The sequence below is a fragment of the Leptonychotes weddellii genome, chromosome 15, assembly GCF_054177405.1.
Source record: "Leptonychotes weddellii isolate Sample4059 chromosome 15, ASM5417740v2, whole genome shotgun sequence".
NCBI lineage: Eukaryota > Metazoa > Chordata > Mammalia > Carnivora > Phocidae > Leptonychotes > Leptonychotes weddellii.
In genome coordinates this window covers 24389810-24409615 of record NC_138383.1, presented here as the reverse complement: position 1 = coordinate 24409615, position 19806 = coordinate 24389810, and the positions used below count along the sequence as shown (strand labels likewise).

Sequence of the window (19806 nt, the reverse complement as noted above, 5' to 3'; positions counted from 1 at the left end):
CAAAACTTAGACGGCTCAGTTTTGGGCTCAAAATATGATCTTTTACAGCAGGTGCTAAACTGGAAAAATTCAATTCTCCAATTGACAAAACAAAGTATCCCAGATACTCCCAGTGAGAAAGAAACTGGGCCAGCAACTATGAAGTGAAAAAATTGCTACCTGTTTTTTCCCTCCTTGCAAAAATCTTTGCTGTAGATTTTCCCTTACTGAAGGGAAGAGCTTATGTAGATTCCTGTGTGATTCAACTTTCTTACATCTTAGTTATGAGAATTTTCTTGTATGTATGTAATATTTATGAAAATTGAATGAGATGCTATGGCTGTCAGAGAAAATAAATGTAAACAAGATATCCTAATCTTGGTTAGAAGAATCACCAACAAGGAAATGGGAGATTGAAATCCCATAGCTACTTGTTTGTTTGTTTGTTTGTTTGTTTTTAAAAGTCTGACTTAAAAAAAAAGTCTGACTTTTTTTCAGCTTTGAGATATAATTGATATAAAACACTCGTAAGTTTAAGGTGTATAATGTGATGATTTGATATGTGTATATATTGATAAATTTTTATCACCCTAAGGTTAGTTAACACATTCTTTACCTCATGTTATTACCATTTTGTTGTTTTTAAGGTGAGAAGATTAAAGCTGTATTCTCATAGCCACTTGTCCATAGCTTTTTAAACAAAAGGGTAAGTGCTCACTTTGGCAGCACATATACTAAAATTGGAGTGATACAGAGAAGATTAGCATGGCCCCTGTGCTGGGATGACACACAAATTCATGAAAAGTTCCATATTTTTGAGCGCTGGGTGATGTATGGAATTGTTGAATCACTATATTATATACCTAAAACTAATACAACACTGTATGTTAGGTATACTGGAATTTAAATTAAACTAAATTAAAAAAAAAAAATAAGAGGGTAAAATACAAGGGCAAGGTCACTTCCAGGACCTAGGATAAGATGAAAACCTCTCTGCAGGTGGAACAATGGAGAAGGATACTCAAAGCAGCAGAAAGACATGCATTCTAACAGGTGTGCAAGAATAATGAATAAGAAGGGATGAGGGATGATGTAAAGGACTAGAGACACAGGAGAAAGAACGAGGAATTAAATTTAATAAATTTATTAAATTCCAAATAAGGAATCTCACTAGCCTCTTTCTGTTCATCCTCCAAAACAACTCTAGATCAGAGCCTAGGATATTATCTTCAGAATAAATGAGACTTAGACTGTCCCAAGTTTCACCAGAAAGAATTCAGTTTCAATTGATTTTATATACTTTAGAAAAAATAGATGTGGTGGAGCTCTGCAAGTTTTAGCAATTGCCTAATAAGTTCCCTAGCCTATTTCAAATTCAATATACAGTATTTCTGGAAAGTGTTAAGTATGATAATTATACTGCCCATATATTTCCCTTTAATGTTTGCTATAACCAAAAGAAAATTAATGCAAGAGAAGAAATATAGATAATAATACTTTTCTTCTTAAGACATATCTCTCTAAGAGAGATACCCTGGGCACAGCTATAAATTACTGTACCCATTTAAAGTGTTATAAAAATAAAAACTGGTAGGTAGTGAATGGAGATTTGTGCCACACAGACTGTATGGCAGAAGTAACTAGCTTCTCACAATGGGGACATTCCCATTTACACAAAATCATTTCAAGTTATTTTTTTTTTCTTTATTTGACACAGCAGTGTTGTCACGACCTTCATCCACACTGTGGGTTTGGGTAATATTTTCATTTATATCTTCTCTCCATGGGGATAAATGGCTCTAACCTCAAAATCTCAGTTCCTATGTGAAAAATAACTTTATAAATACTTCAAACACTTACATTTTCAGCAACAAATGTTCCAGTATGAATACAAAACAGCATTTCTGTCAAACACAGCAATACATAACTTGAACTCAGAAGACAGGAGTCCCTATACACACACAGTTCACTGTCGATTCTCAGAAATAGTTCACATATTCTTCAGTGGCATTATGATTATAATATTTCTTATTGGTGGTGACTGACTTGGGGTCAGTCTAGGGTTGCCAGTAAACAGCTCTAAACATTGGTTGATTCATCTGTAACTTTTGATATACTTACAGTCATCAATATTAATTAAATATTTAAAAAGCTATCAATATTATCCACTTATATATTAATTTCACAAACATTCTTTGAAGAGCTATTATTTGCCCAGCACTTTCCTAGACCCAGGAGATAGAAAGATGAATTATACCTGATATCCTTTGCCTTTAAAAGACTCACATTCAGTTCTGCATGGAGCACTGGGTGTTATGCACAAACAATGAATCATGGAACACTTCATCTAGAACTAATGATGTAATGTATGGGGATTAACATAACAATAAAAAAAATAACTTTAAAAAAAAAAAAGACTCACATTCAAGTAAGAAAAACAAACATGCAAAAATACATTTTTTTTTAAAGATTTTATTTATTTATTTGACAGAGGGAGCGAGAGAGCACAAGCAGGGGGAGCAGTAGAAGGAGAGGGAGAAGCAGGCTTCCCGCTGAGCAAGAAGCCTGATGCGGGGCTCGATCCCAGGACCCTGGGATCATGACCTGAGCCAAAGGCAGATGCTTAACCATCTGAGCCACCCAGGCGCCCCAAAATACATTTTATTTCAAAACAACAACTCTGCTGTGACTGTTATTAGCATGTTATTAGGACTATAATGCCTGTGTGTGTACGTGTTGATGTACACAATGTAAATGCATTGTCTTAATTTGGATTACCTTCAAAGCAGACACTAAGCAGGGATTTGGGTTCAAGCAATTTTTTTTTAAAGATTTATTTATTTGAGAGAGAAGGAGAGAGAGAGAGGTGAGGGAGGGGCAGAGGGAGAGGGAGACAAGCAAACTCCCTGCAGAGTGGGGAGCCTGGCTCGGGGCTCCACCCCAGGACCCCGAGATCATGACCTGAGCCGAAACCAAGAGTTGGACGCTTAGCTGATAGAGCCACCTAGGCATCCCTCAAGTAATTTTTAAGGAAGTAATCACAAGAAGTCCTTGAAGTCAGTGGCCTCTAGGGAAGAACTAAATGATTTGGATAGAACTTTAGGATATCCCACCATTACCTGAAGGGTTTGGTGTAGCACACAGATGGTCGGGCTCCACACCCAGAGCTTCTCATTCAGTAGGTTTGTGATGCAATACAAGGATTTGCATTTTCAAATTCCTACTCGACACTGAGACTGAGGGTGTCCACACTGCATTTTAAGGACCATTGATGTGGCAGGTATGAGCAGGGCACAATAGTCATGTGCACATACATTCAGATATTTTTTTTTTAAAGATTTTATTTATTTATTTGAGAAAGAGAATGAGATAGAGAGCACGAGAGGGAAGAGGGTCAGAGGGAGAAGCAGACCCCCTGCTGAGCAGGGAGCCCGATGCGGGACTCGATCCCGGGACTCCAGGATCATGACCTGAGCCGAAGGCAGTCGCTTAACCAACTGAGCCACCCAGGCGCCCACATTCAGATATTTTTGATGTCCTTGTTCTTACCCAGACATCACAGTTAGCTCATGTTTTCAGCCATTTATTGCATCAACGATGGAATGTGTATGAGTTTTAGCCATGCATAAACCTGGAAGGCTTTGCCCCCTCATTAACTAGTTATTAACTAGGTGACTACATCCAGGTGGTTAATTAGAAAATATTGGACTGATGCCATGCACTCATTTTATTTTATTTTTTCTGGGATACCTGTAGCTATAAAATAAATGTCCATGTTGGGTTTGAGAGAAGCAGGGTGCAAAGGTTACATTTATTGTACAAAAAAAAGTCCTCTTGGATAATTCATGTGAAATAGCTCTCGGCTGCTTATCTAGATCAGGATGAGTGAGGACTGAAGGTGTGTGTGTGCACGTGTATGTGTATTAATGATATGTGCATGTATAGCAGGAATAACTATTTTGTGTTCATAAATATTTGATAAAATTCTTCCAAGCATGAAATCAGAATTTTCTCTGCACCAAGCAAAGAATTTCCGTGAGGTTCATGGAGCTGGTATAAAAACAGAAGTCTCGTAAAACAGTTTGGCAAAATAACCACATATATACCTTACTGCCTTTGAATAAAGAACATTTTGTGTAGAAAGCTTTCCACTCTGTTTCTTGCCTGTGACTACGCTACAGGTAAAAAAAAAAAAAATGCCATTTATGGAGGAACATTTTTAAAACAAAATGAATGTTCGTACTTATGTGGGGAGCATAGTAACAAAGAAATGTATTTAACTGCAGAATGCTATTTGTTCCCACGGAATACACATGCAATTTTCTATTCTGAGTGCACATTTAAATCCACATAAAAAGGGCACTTTATTTTCCAAGGACACTGAGTGGAATAATGTAAACTGACTAAAAAGAGATGAACTCTACCTTCTGCATGTACTCTGGGCCTTTAAAGGCATCAGAATTAGGAGAGCTAACTAGATTATTTCAGCTGTATGATCTGTTCGTTCTAATATATAATTTTAGATGGTAAGGGGTCGTGATAACTATACTCTCTTCTCACTGAATATTTAATTATCTCAATAAAATGTACATGGGAACAATATGTAATAAAACATTTGAACAAGATATTTAGAGTCTCTTGACTCGAAACATCAATGTGCTATATCTCTTAAAGTCCATAGGCTAAGAAGCTAAAGAATAAAATAAAATTTTGTATTTTCCACTGAATAGGACAGGTGCAAGGAGGCCTCAGATAGTTACCTTTTAAAATAAAACTCTTTCTGGGAGAAGTTGCTATACTACTCTAAGGGAGTCTTTCAAATCATTATTTTCCTTCATGAGAGAGCAATTCAGCCACATGAGACATTCAGAAAGTAATGTCTAATCACTGTTACCTAGTTGTGTTTCCACAACAACACTACACAATGGGCAGCCCCAACTCAGTTAAGTAATTTGGTCAGTGTCACGAAGTTAGAATTTGAACTTGAATCCATCTGACTCTGACTTCGATCTTTCCACTTCTTGTTAACAGATAGCACCTAGGGTTCTGTATTCAGTTGTTACACAAATAATCATAAGTGGTTCCTGACGGGTCCGGGAGATTTTCCCCATGAAAACAAGATTTTCATTTCTCTTTATTTGAAAAGGTAATGGCACCTGTGGTAGGCGCTCATGAATATATGTAAAATCATTAAATATAAATGTAAAATTATACATAAAATCTCAAGTATATACTACCTAAACCCTAGTGGAAATTTCAGTGATTTAAAGATAGTTTTTGTTTTGTTTTGTTTTTTAGGTATTGGTCATGGAGGTAATTTGTCACAACAGATAGAATGTATCCTCTGAAGTCAGAAAGATGGCTTCAAGTGTCTGTCTCAAACTTTTTACCAGTTAGGTGAACCTGAGCAAGTTTTTGACCTTTCTGATGCTCATTTTCCTAATAATGTTACTATCTTCCTGCGGCTTATGTTACTTATGCCAGGCTGGACCAGTGTGTACCAAACTTCATAGTGCACAGACCTCACCAAGGGTCTTGTTAAAATGCAAATTCTGATTCAGGAATCTTGGTGGAGCTTCAGATTTTCCATTTTTAACATACTGTCAGTTGATACTGATGCTGCAAGATTTTGGACCATATTCTGTAGAGCAAGGTAGAGTCTCATCATCAGCAATCCTGACATTTTGGTCCAGATAATTCTCTGTTCTACAGGGTTGCCCTGTGCATCGTAGGATGCTTAGTAACATCCCTGGCACAGCTCCTGACACATAATAGAAATCAGGTGGATATTTGTTCCTTTCTTTTCACATCTTCTACTTAGACTTGGTAGTTGTCAGGAAGTTTAGACTGAAGGTCACCTCTAGGATGATAATATCCTAAAACAAGAGTGAGCAAACTACCACTCATAGGTCAAATCTAACCTACCACCTAATTTTGCAAATAAAGTTGTGTTGGAACACATCCAAAACCATTGGTTTATAAATTTTCTTTGGCTACTTTTGCACTAAAACAGCAGCATTGAGTAATTCCAGCAAAAACGGCGCCGCCTACAAAAATCTAAAATATTTACTACATGGTCCTTAACAGAAAAAGTTTGCCAAGACCTGTTCTTGATACCTGAAAATCCTGGAGCTTTAGCTTTTTGAACCTGTAGAAGCAGAGTTTCATAGCAGTCTTCCAAGTGTAATTCAATAGATGCTACATCAAGAACACTTCCTTTGGGAAATGGAAACTTTCCCAAAGAGAGTGGCTCGATTCTTTCCATTTTTCAATGAGCCATTGGTTTCTACAACGCAGGCATTAGGGAGCCTCTTCAGAAACAGTGGAAATAAGAATAAACCTTAGGTGCCAGAGAGCACTGGATAGGTTTCCCTTTAAAAAAATCTTTTTTCCAAGCACAGACAATTTACCTTCCTAATTATAATTGACAAGAGTCAGTCACAGGAGAAAAATGTATCTCCCATGGCTGCCAACTTTACTTAACCTAGTATGTTTGTGCTGGTAACTGATGATTTGCATTTGTGCAAGGTCTCATAGGAGCCAGACTGCTTTTAAAGATACACTTGGAGGATTTGATGGACAGCACATAGGCAGGGATTTTTCTGAGTAAAATGAATAATGTTTGTTTATGAAGGAAGGTTTGGGGAAGTTATATGGGTAAGCTGCACTTTGTTGCTACCTGTAGAAGGGAATATGGTATGTGTAGCTTAAAGTACTGTCTCATTGTACTGTGAGTGATCATCATAGGTGACCTTTATTATAGCTGCTTCACACATTCTCATGCTTACTTTGAGGCAATAACGTGTGTTAGAATAGGCTAGATCACGTCTCTCAATCTCAAGCACTACTTGGACCAGATACTTCTTTATTATGGGGTCTATACTGTTCAATGTAGGATATTTGGCAGCATCCCTGGCCTTTATCCGCTATATGCCAGTATTAATCCTTTCCCCAGTTGTGGCAATCAAAACTATCTCTAGACATGGTCAAATATTCATTGGGTGTCAGAATCACCCCTGGCTGAGAATTACTGACCTATGTTATTCCACAAGAAGAAATAACTCCACAATCTCAGTGGCTTAATATACCAAATGTTTATTTCTTGCTGACATAAATTATACTGGAGACCTTTCCAGGACAATTGTACTCTATGTGGTGGCTCAGTATTCTAAGTTACTTTGATCTTATGGTATTTTCGACCAATACATGCATCATGGAGAGTAAAGGGAGAGTATAGAACTGAATACAAGCTCTTAAATATTTGTGTTCAGAAGTGATATTTCCCACTTCTGTTCACATTTCATTGATAAAAGCAATTCATGTGGTCATGCCTACCTTTAAGACGGTGAGAAGTAAGATCTTCCTCCAAGATTTCCCTCCAAGTAAAATCTCCCTCCAAGAAGATCTCCCTCCAAGAACATTCAGCTGTCAAGCACAATTATTATCTGTTAATCTCCACCTTCTTCAATGAATATTTGCTAATACTGAGAACTACCAAATTATATCAAAGGTGGAGAGGCAGGACAGTAATGTAGTTGAGAGCATGGATGCTGGAACCACTGTACTTGAGGCTGAACCAAGTTTTACAGATTTACATCTGTGATCTTAAATGAGTTAGGTAACCTCACTGTGCATGAGTTTCCTCATCTATAAAACAAGGGAAAATAGAAGTACTTAACACAGGGGGAGGTTACAAGGATGAAATGTGTTAGCATTTTAACACCTTAGGAAAATGACGGGAACATGATAAGCACTTTGTAAATATGTTTAAATCAAAATAAGTAAGATTCAGAGAGAAAAACTATACATTTTTTAAATAAAAAGTATTGAGAGCCTGAAAAAAGTATGCAATGTCATGTGTCATGTGTATTCAGAGGATTTTATCAGCTCTCAAACAGGGCACCTCCACATCTGTACATTAGAAATATTTTGCAAAAATAAAAATGTCCAGAAAGGCAAGCTTTCCAGCATGTTACAAAATGTTTGAAAGTATATTTTAAAAGTTTAATGTAAGCAAGATAAGATAGAAATATACTTGTTCTCTGTTCATCCAGACCATGTTACAACTGTTAAATGTTGCCTATAGATGAAAGTAATCTTCTCTTGCGTATCAGAACTTTACTAGAATCTTTCCCTTAAAAAACTATTCCATACTATTTAAAATATCCACCTATTTCAAATATCATGAAAGTACTAAGTGCCTAACTCTTCTGTCTTTAGTAGCATTTGTTTAGCATTTCCTTTCCTGCAAACTCATTTATGTTCTATCACCATTCACAGAGCACCACCCCTCATCACCACCATTTACCACCAGGGGGAGGTTACAGGGTCAGCACCATTGATAGAAAATAACCGAGTTCCAACACATTTTTCTCTTGTGGCTTTTGTATTTTCTTTGAAGGCGTTTAAGGAGCTGTTAACATTCTAACTGCATAAAAACAGATGTTCTTCCATGTGCACTTTATTTGTGACTGGATTTCCCAAAATTCCCAGTTTCACCTGTTTTCCAACCTCCAGATCATTCAACATACTCAGACCTTGGCTTTTCTCTTCTCTGTCATTTTAAGTCACCACTTCAGCAGAATTCTGATCTAGTCTTTTTGATCCTGACTCCTTTTGTCCTTGCCTCTTTGATTGTTCTAATCATGTAAAACTTCAGGTGAACAAATTTCCTATCATCACCCAACTTCCAAGTATCTATTAACATGGGTCTGCTGGAGCTTAGAAGAGAGGATTCAGAAAGAGTAAGTAATTTATCTCATTAGATCATGTTTTTCAAAGTGTATATCAGGAAATACTTATATCAGAACCATGCGAAGGGCTTAAATATATGTTCCTAAGATTCAGCCCAGACCTGGTGACTCAGAATCTCTGGAGATGAAGCTGGAAATCTGTATTATTAATAAACTCTCTAGCTGATTTTTTTACCCATACCACATAACTATAGCTAAATTCCTATAAGAAGCTATCTTATAATAGAATTCTACTACATATCTAAAATTCATTTGTAGAATAAGTAAAATGAGCAGAAGAAATTGCTTGAAGTGTTTGCCATCATGCACATGAAATCATTATTATAGTCCCTTTAAAAAATTACATACATGTGTCTTTAAAATGATTAATCGAAGTTTGGTCATGATTTGGCCTGTTGAATTCTTTTACTAAGTTTAGAAACATTGTCAGTAGAAATTACATGAATATACTTAGAGAAAAGAATATCAATAATGTGTCTGTGATTGCATGCATGAAGTTTTTAGTATATTTCCCCCTTCCTTGTGGCTTTATCTTCACAAAAATTTCAGAAACATTTTAAATAATAGATTATAGGCTTTTGGAGAGCAAAGGCAGTGCTTCCTTCCATCTCTAAAATATCCTGGTATGATGAATGTCCTGAATTCTCTTTAAACATTAATGGTGATAAGCAAACTCTTCTAGACAGTCCTAGGCCAGACCATTTTTACAAGAATTTCCTCTTGAAATGATCATCTATAACCTATTTATATATTAGTATAATTGGCAAGGAAAGAGATGACTCTAATGTCAAACTTTGTATTTTATGTTGGGACTGAGACTCGCTTCTCTTTTGATCATTAAGGCCCCTGGTTTTAAAATAGTGATCAACATAAATACTTTAGAATAGAAATAATCAGTAGTTTCAAGATCAGCTTGACAAAGTAAATTTGTACAAAGTTATAAGCTTATGGCCTTTCCCTATATTATGACATTTTCCAGACTCAACCTTCCTTTATGTCAGCGTAACAATCCCAGCCCCATAAGAGGCAGTGACATTATTAGAAGTAAGAAAATGAGACTCTAAATAAAACCTTTCCTCACAATTTGAAGACATTTGTCCTTGGACATCTCACTTGGATTTTATCTTCTTAACAGTTCTGTCCCCTTGTGGTGTACAATATCATTTATCTCTCTGAAAACCATCTGAGAGATTTAAGTGGCACTAACATCTTAACACCAAGGATTTTACTTAGATCATCATGGTTCTTTCACCAATACCCAGTATCAATAGATGAGATGTAGCCTAAAAGCACATTAATCATAGATATCAAATAGGAAAAGGCAAAGGAGAAGACTGTTTCACAAAAGAAAATAGGCAAATGTTCCAAGACAAAAAAAATGTAGTTACACCAGAATTTTCGATTATCTGTGCAGCAGACTTTTCTCCTTTCTAGACATGAGAAAAGTGTAGGGAGTCAGAGATTTCTTTTTTGGACAGAAAATCATGATCTGAGTATTTCCTTAATATTTAAGGGTCCTACCCCTTCCAAATTTATCACTTCATACTTAGTAGAAGCTACCAAAATGTGCAAGCATGATTTATAATAGTGACTGATACACAATAAAAACCCAATAAATGTTAGTTTCCTAGCATATTGTTAGTGTTGTCAAAGATTCTACCTTTCAAGAATAAAGAATAAAAAGAGCCATGGCAGTTTTGACATGGAATTAACATCAGATGTATACTTTTAATCTAAACATGTAACAAAATTTACCTGATGTCTAATTGCCTGCCATGTAAATACACACACACACACACATATACCAATTTGGGTCAGCTGTCTGAAAAGTAGAATTAATAATTATGGGATGTGCTTGATACAACAATATAATACTTGTTTTGTGTCTAAATATAGCATTATAGTTAAGTGTAAACTTAAAATTTCCACCATTATTTTTATCCCAATATCCCTCTTTAAAATCTAAGTACACTGGGTAGAATGCACTGTGCTTTCTCACAGAGGCCTATTAGAGGAAGCTGAAAAGTTAGGCAGTTTAATTTACTATAGTGTCTACTTCAGTGTCTCTATCTATCTATCTATCCAACTATCTCACTACCTTGGTTGGGTTCTTCATCTCTTCTTACCAAGATTTCTGCAATGATCTCCAGTCTTTCATTTCATTTGTCTTTTCTCTACGTTGCTACTATATGATCTCTACTGCTTAAAATCTTTTGTGGTTTCCTGAAGTCTTTAGTAAGAATTCCCAGCTTTTTAATGTCCTATAGAAGATGTTGGATAGCGGCTCCTGGGTGGCTCAGATGGTTAAGGCTTTGCCTTTGGCTCAGGTCATGATCTCTGGGTCCTAGGATTGAACCCCGCATCAGGCTCCTGGCTCAGTGGGGAGTTGGCTTCTCCCTCTCCTTCTGCCTCTCCCCCTGCTCATGCTCTCTCTCTCTGTCTCAAATGAATAATAAAAAAAATCTTAAAAAAAAATGTGTTGTATAATCTGATCCATGCCCAATTCAGTAGCCACATTGCTCAATCCCACACAGCCCACATGCACACAAACGCACATTCCATATCTTGGTCAGTCATACCAAGCTTTTTTTTTTTTTTTTTGCTAAATGCACTGTGCTTTTTTGTGTCTGTATACTATTTCTTATGAATTATACTATTTATTATGAATTCGCCTATGCCTGGAAACTACTAATTCCTCTCATCTGTTTGCTGCATGTAACTCATCATCATTTGCCACTAAACAAGCAGCACTTGGAAATTTGTCCTGACGTAAACAGGATGAATTAGATGCCCTTCATCAACAATCCTCCCAGCCTATATTTACCCCTACACAGCCTTTATCACATTATACTGAAAGCTTTGGCAGCCTTGTCTCTCTTCTACTAGATTGTGGGGTTTAGGAAGGTGGGGAATTAATGCTGTCGTGTTGGTGGTGTCTCCAATGGTTAGAGTAATGCCATCTACCTAATAGAAGCTCAATGAATGCTTATGGAATGTGTGAACACGGAAGTGTTCGATTCTCAGAGGAAGGAAAATGAGGGGGAGGGGAAGGGACCACTCACAGTACCCATGTGTCCCTTTGCCTAATGATAATTATGACTATGTCCTAATAATGGATATCATGTGATTAGTTTGTTAACCTTTCATTTCTGAAATTATTTCTGTGGAATACTGGCTGTGATGTTTATAATTATTACAGTTAAAAAGGAAAAGAATGGGGGATTCTATGATCAAATATATTTGAATAGTGTTGAGTTAAACAGAATTAAACATGTTACATTAGTGAGGGATTTTGCACTTATTGCTATGCTGCTGTGCATGGTGAATCTATAAAGATAAAAAAGATGATAAATAGTGATTCCCAAGTTTATCTGACCAAGAACTTTTTTTGTTTTGTCCCCCCAGAGTAAACCTAGCAACAGTAGGTTCTGTGGACATATTATAGAACATTCTGGAAGAATGCTCTCAGCTATGGATCAATGAGAAGGATAGAAATGAAAGAACCCACTTCAACTAAACATGCTCTTTTCTAACAAAATATAGCTTGATTTAAAGCAATTCTATAAATACTAATTATAATGTATTATGCTTATATATGCCTAGAAGAGAATATCCATTGAGCAAGAAAAAAGGATATATTTTGCCATGGAAGCTTCAAATTAGTGCTTTGTCTTCAATTTTTTGCTTTTTCATTCATCCAGTTTCATTATTTACCTTTTATGTTTATGTATTGAATATTTGTTTTCCATCTCTGCAAAGAAAATCTATTTTAAACTAGTAGCTTATCATGTCTGAACCTGTCCCTCTTGCCTGGCTCTCTTGGTAAGGGAGGAAAAATTTAGAGTAGAAGTCAGAGGACCTAAGTGAATCTCAGTTCTACTTCTTTCTAATTTTGCTATATAGGCATGTAAACCTTTTGTGAGCTTAAGGGTTTTTTGTTCTGTTTTGTTTTTAATGAATCAGGGTATCACTGACTCATCAGGTTTTGGTGAGGATAAACCGAGTCATGCTATAATGATGTGGTAATATACTTGTCAGTACCTAGAATATTTGGGGCACTTAAAAGTCATTTAGTCCATCAGTCATTTAATTATCCATCAATTCAGCAACCTGTAAGTACAGCTCTCCCCAATAGCTTGTTCTTCCCAAACTTCTCAACTAGTCTTGGGTCCAAAGAGATCCTGCCATGTCCACACATCTTTCTCCAATGATGATCAAAAGCCATCTTAGATACGCTTCAACAAGCATTGATTTCTCACTATCAACGTTCACATCGTCACTTCTAATAAATGCGTCTTTTCCATCAAATGGATTTCATAGACAAACTCAATTCTATAATCTGGATATCTATGAAGTTTTACTATTTCTAGAAACTTTGTGTATTTGCATATTTTCACATTAGCCAGAATTTAGCCTTTACTGATTCTAACTGCAACTAATAGATTTGACCAGAAGGTACAATTGAAATGTTTTTTAAACAGTCTTCTACTCAAGTTGAAATACACAGTCAAGAAGGGAAGGAATCAGGAAAATTGAGAGAAAAATGAGAGATGGAAGGAACGAAAATAAGAGAACTATATTGAGAAGCACAAAAGGACAAGTGAATTATAATACCCCAGAAAACAACCCCATTTGACTGGTTGGTTTACTGAAAATGCATCATTTCAACCCTCTGTGCTTTTTCATATTTGATATGTGTAGTGCTCAATTCCTTGATCATTCGGCAAGCCATACTAAATCATGTACAGATTTCAAATTTATGCATCTTCTGTATAGTTAATAACATTTTTAATACTTTGGCTTTGTATAATTATTTTAATTGGTATATGAAAATATAGACCTATCAAAGATGATAGCTTTATAGGCTGGTTAATATCTTAAATTGAATATTGTGTCATATTGAATTTGGAGAATTTCTCAACTTGGAGAAAAAATCACTCAAGTTTCCATGGCTAAATGAATATACTGGCTACCTGAGTTTGGAAATATTACAGGCTACCGGAGTTTATTGTCTTGGGGGTTATCGCAGGCACAGTGGAAAATGAAACAAGTAGTCCCTTATAAAGTAAACCACAGCTAAAAGAAGTGGTTAGAATACCAGCTGGAAGAAATTTAGAATGATATGGAATTCATGTGACCTTTATTATTGTAACACATTGTAAACTGCATTTCCATGGAAACAAGGTGAAAAAAATAACAGGGAATTTGATGGGGTTGAGAACAAGGGTATAAAAAAGGAAGCTTTCCTTCATGCACGTCCTGCATGAAACCTGTAGCAGAAGCCATATTGGGCCAAAAGTCCAGTCCTACATGCAGCAAATCACTAAAACCTTGTGTCTAGTACTGTCCCTGCTATAAGATCCCATCAGTACTATATCCACCAAGTCTTATGTCCTTATGAATTATGCTAAAAATACACACTGCTTTTTTTATTTATTATATCCTAAATTCCTCAATTCTCATTCCCATATTACTTCTTAAATTCCCTTTATTAACCAAACCTTCCCTCCCGTCCCAAACTCTTATGTTGGAATAATTATAGCCAACAATCATATAATCCTTTGTATCTTCATCCTTTTCTTCAAAGTTTCCCTCCATCTTGATGTAACTTAAACCTAGAGTTTCCTAAAAACACCACTTTCCTTCCATTAAGTTAAGTTGGGATTTTTTTTTTTCTTACACTCTTATTTATCTAAAGACATAGAAGTAAAGTCGGAGTTCCCCAAGTTCCCAGTTGCTGTTTCCAGACAGCTAAATACTCTCACCTGAGCAAAAACCTTATCCTTTGAGGCTCATTTAGCTATAACCTACTTGCCCTCTTAATGATCTGCAGACCTGCTCACCACCAAGCCTGCCTCTCATTTATTGAACACGTTAGCATTTCATTCATAGTATTATATCCTCTGCAACTTCTGTCATCATTCCAGGTTTATTTGATGGGAATCTGACACCTGGCATTGAGCTCCTGGATGCCCTCTCCAGCTGCATTTTCCTCCATCCCAATATACTTTAAAGGTCCTTTCCCAGCACAGGTAACCACCTGAAGTCATGAAGTCACTTAGTCCTTAACCACAACCTTCTGTCTTCTGAGTTGCCCAACCAGCCCAAAGCAACAATTGTTAAATTCATCAAGTTTACTTGATATTTTCTCTCTATTCTTTGACCTTCTCTTGTATATTCTTCCCTTTTGCCCAGCTTAGAATCTATGACTCAAAATTATAGTCATCCCACTGTAGTTTCATTTACTCTGCCACTTACTTCTTTGAACCTGTTTTTCAAAACCTTACCCTCAAATGAAGCCTAGTCATCAACATTCTCACATGCATCTATGAACTCAGGCAAGGCAATAGAAAATTACAAAACCAGATTGGTGTCATTAATAATTTAAGATTTTCTGCCTCAGACTCTAAAAATCACATAAAACTATTCCAAAAATTATGATAAATTCATGTTCCTACACATTACTGTGATATCCTTCCCATTTCATTTTGACTAAACAAGAACCTCTCATTTCCCAGATCCACAGACCTATCTTCTTTAGGACGCCATACGTTCTTCCCCTCCTGTTTCTCTGGGAGGAGTTTCCCTCCACCTGTGAGAGTATAATCCTATATATCCCCTTAAGGAAAGGCAATCAGACTGATCCCATTGGCAGGCTGAAGGAAAGAGACAGATTCAGCCTGGATTTTGAGATTTGAGCATATAAATAACAATAGAGAACCATGAAATGCTTGCAAAGTAGAAAGTGAAACAATGGCATTGGTTGATTCCAAAAAGAAGATTAATCAGAGTGGAGAAAAAGAGACAGAAGAAAAATCAGAAAAGTTAAAGCCAAGTTCTTCAAGAAGGAAGTAAGTAGGTAAGTCCCAGTACTCTGGTGACTATGAGAACTGAAATGTGCCCACTGGATTTTGCAGTAAGTAGTTCTTTGGTAATTTCAGCAAAGAGTTTATGTGTGGTGTCACAACCTGCTTTTGGTAGGCTGATAAGTAGATTAAAGTATTGATAATAACATATGTAAGGAATTTTTTCAGTAAGTATAGTTGCAAAAAGGAGAATGAGGTGGGAAGGTAACTTGAAGGAATGTGAGCATGAATGAGTATTTTTGTTCCTTTTCTGTATAAGGTAAGTGACTTGAGGATATGTGAATGCCAATGGGAGGAAGCCAGTAAAGAGGGAAAGTTTGGGAATAATTGGAAAAATTGGGGTATTGAAGAAACATTATCCCTGAAGGGGCAAAGAGGCATATGAGAGAAGAATTACCTTAGAGTAGTGGCCTCTAGAGAAGCAGCTTCAGCATCACCTGCGTCTTCTTAAAAACAAACTCTCAGGCCCCATCCCCAAGACCTACTAATTCAGAATTGCTGGGTGTAGGGCCAATAAGTCAGTGTCTTACCGAGGCATCAGGTATCTTCTGATGCACATTAGGTTTGAGAACCACTGGATTAGGAAAATGAAACTATGTCTTCATTGTGATAGAAAGAAGGAGAAAAAGTCAAATGCCGGTAAGTTAAAGATGTTGAAACCCAGGCAAAATGGGGGGGGAGTTAGGGGGTGCAGGTTTCCAGTTATGGAGTGAATGGACCATTAGGATGTGGTGCCCAGCATGTGCTGTATATTTGAGAGTTGCTAAAAGAGTAGATCATAAAAGTTCTTATCCCAAAGAAAAAATTTCTGTAACTATGTATGGTAATGGATGTTAACTGGATTTACTGTGGTGATCATTTCACAATGTAGGCAGATGTTGAATTGCTATGTTGTACACTTGATATGATGATGAATGTTGATTGTATGTTACATACATGAGTAAAATGGGTAACAAAGTTATCTGCTCAAAGTGAAGAGGGTAGCATTGGAGTTTTAAAAATACTCGAAAAGGTTTATAATAACTGCTATTTTGGGAAAAGGGCTAATTGTGAACGTATGGTAGAATTCTGAGTTGTATCCTCGCATGAATCTCTACTGCAGGTGATTGCTGTAAGCATTATTTTCCCAGGTATTCAAGGAGTGTGAGGGTAGGAGAAGAGAAGGTAAGTGGATTCCAAGCCGAAAATTGATACTGAGTTGAAAATTTTGTAAGGTGTATCTGAGTGAAGCACAGTAGGTTTAAAATCTGGGAATATTGTCAAGAGAGTAAAGTGATAGACTCCTAATTTTAGCCTGGTTGGAGAAAAATAAATATAAAAGGATCCTAAAAGACTGAGAGAAAATAGGAAGATCCTCTGCCTATTTTTCAAATTGTTTTTGCTATTGAGTTATATGTGTATTTTTTTATATTTTCTGGATATTAACCCCTTATTAAACATATGACTTGTAAATATTTTCTCCCATTCAGTAGGCTGCCTTTTCATTTTGTTGATAGTTTTCCTTGCTGTTCAGAAGCTTTTTAGTTTGATATAGTCACACTTGTTTATTTTTGCTTTTATGGCTTGTGTTTGGTGTTAGAGTTAAAAAAAAAAAAAATCATCACCAAGACTGGTTTCAAGGAGCTTAGTGCCTATGTTTTCTTTTAGGAGTTTTATGGTTTCTGGCTTTACATTCAAGTCTTTAATCCATTTTGGGTTTTTGTGTATGATGTAAGATACTGGCCCAGTTTTGTTCTTTTGCATATGGCTGACCAGTTTATCCGGCACCATTTTGTGAAGAGACTGTCCTTACCCCATCAGGTATTCTTGGTTCCTTGGTCATAAGTTAAATGACCGTATATGTGTGGCCTTATTTCTGGGCTCTCTATTCTGTTCTGTTAATATCTATGTATCTGTTTTTATGCCAATACCATACTATTTTGATTAGTATAGCTTTGTAATCTAGTTTAAAATCAGAGAGCATGATTGCCTCCAGCTGTGTTCTTTCTCCAGCTTGCTTTGGCTATTCAGGGTCTTTTGTGATTCTATGCATATTTTGGGATTGGTGTATTCCTGTGAAAAATGCCTTTGAAATTTTGATAGAGATTGCATTAAATCTGTAGATTGCTTCAGATAGAATGGGCATTATAACAGTATTGTCCCATTCCGTGAGTACAGAATATCTTTCCATACTTGTGTCTTCAATTTCTTTCATAAATGTCTTACAGTTTTCACTATACAGGTCTTTCACCTGCATGGTGATATAATGTCATACATCAATTATACCTCATTAAAAAAGGGGAGACTGATGTACAAAGTAGAGTAAAAACAACAAAGTACTGGAAAGACCAGAGGTAGTAGTAAATGAAATATATTGCAAAGAAAATGGTGTCTTCGGGTAAGAGGTAGGTTTTAATGATAACGCAATTTTTGTCAAAAGTTGAAAATGTATGGGATGGTGTTTGCCATGGAATGGGGGTCCCAAAGGGGCACAGTGGAAATATTTGGAAGGAAAGGGAGCAATATAAATTCAGGTGAGAAGAAAGAAGCATAGAGCAATGTGGGAATTGTGAGACAAGAGGAGACAGATGTGTAATGAAATTTACAGTGAGAGACATGAACAAGGAAATGAACCAGATGGAATTATGGAAACATTAATCAGTATGACCAATTGATCACAAGAACGAAATGGTCAAATTTCCAAATGGAGCCTTTGATTCCTGGGTTGAAATATTTTCTTTTTTAGTAGTTTTCTTACATTTAATTCTTTTTGGGTTTTATTTTAAGTTTCTGACTCATTTTATTCCATATAATGACTGCCCTTGTTTGACGTAGCCTTCTTGAATTTTTAAATTATGTCTCCTGCACTGAGGGAGTTGTCTGAAATCAAAGTGGTCAACAATAAGCATTTCTCACTATCCGTATATACTGTAAAAGCTCTTATGAGCCTGAAGGGAGCTTAACAACTATTTTCTGGTTTAAAAAACTCTAGTTTTAAATTGCTTGCCTTCATGTCTTGAATTCATTTAAGTTAGCAATGACTACTTTTTAGCTGGGTTGTCAATTTATTCAATTGTATGTATTTTCAAATGCTTTGATAAAATTAATTCATACATCACGGTGAGCACTGTATAATGTATAAAATGACCAAATCACTGTTGTACATCTAAAACTAATTTTTATGCTTCACTTAAAAACTACTTTATATAGAAACTGGTAAATAAATTGAGAGAAGTGTCTTGTTTATGGATAGACTCAATATCCTAAGGATGTTTTTTGACTTCCAATTAATCTATGATTATAAAGCAATTGAGATAACAATCCTACTAGAGTTATTTTCAAGTAAACTTGACAAGTTAATCCTAAAATGCATATAGAACTGGAAAGAGCAAAAAACTCAAGACTCCTTTGAAGAAAAAGGAGAGACTTAAATTATTAGGCATTAATAGCTTGAAAATTTTAAATTAAAAAAAAAATGGTCTCAGTACATAAAAAGATAAAAAGCCTAATAAGAAATAGAGGAGTAATATATGGGAATGAGTGTTTGATAATTGATAGGATTTTGGCATATGACAAAAAATTCAAAGAATATAAATGAAAGATTTTACAAGGGACTACATTTTTTTTTTTTACCACAATAAAATCTTTTTTAAAACCACATGGGATTAGGTGAGACCATATTAAACAACAGAGATATGGAACATTTCCATCATTGCAAAAAGTTCTTGTGGACAGAGATGCTTTGGAAGAAACATTCAAACCATAACCAAATTTCTCTCTGTTAAAATACTCTCAAGCAGTGTGAAGCTTCCCAAAATGTCTGGTTTCTAAGGACCAGTTTCTAAACCCTGAGATTCTGACTCTACATACCCAAAGCACACTTGCTTGGCATACAACTTCTTTTTTTTTTTTTTTTATTCTTATGTTAATTCCCATACATTACATCATTAGTTTTAGATGAAGTGTTCCATGATTCATTGTTTGTGCATAACACCCAGTGCTCCATACAGAATGTGCCCTCCTCAATACCCACCACCAGGCTAACCCATCCTCCGACCCCCCTCCCCTCTAGAACCCTGTTTGTTTTTCAGAGTCCATTGTCTCTCATGGTTCGTCTACCACTCCGATTTCCCCCGCTTCATTCTTCCCCTCCCGCTACCTTCTTCTTCTTTTTTTTTTTTCTTAACAAATATTGCATTATTTGTTTCAGAGGTACAGATCTGAGATTC

General features: G+C 36.1%; 1 non-coding gene across 1 annotated transcript; it reads left to right on the top strand.

The window, feature by feature from the left end:
• The first annotated feature begins 689 nt into the window (after positions 1–689).
• On the top strand, positions 690–796 carry LOC115937100 (U6 spliceosomal RNA). Its single transcript, XR_004072426.1, has one exon. It is a non-coding gene; the product is annotated as a U6 spliceosomal RNA (small nuclear RNA).
• Positions 797–19806: the final 19010 nt, after the last annotated feature.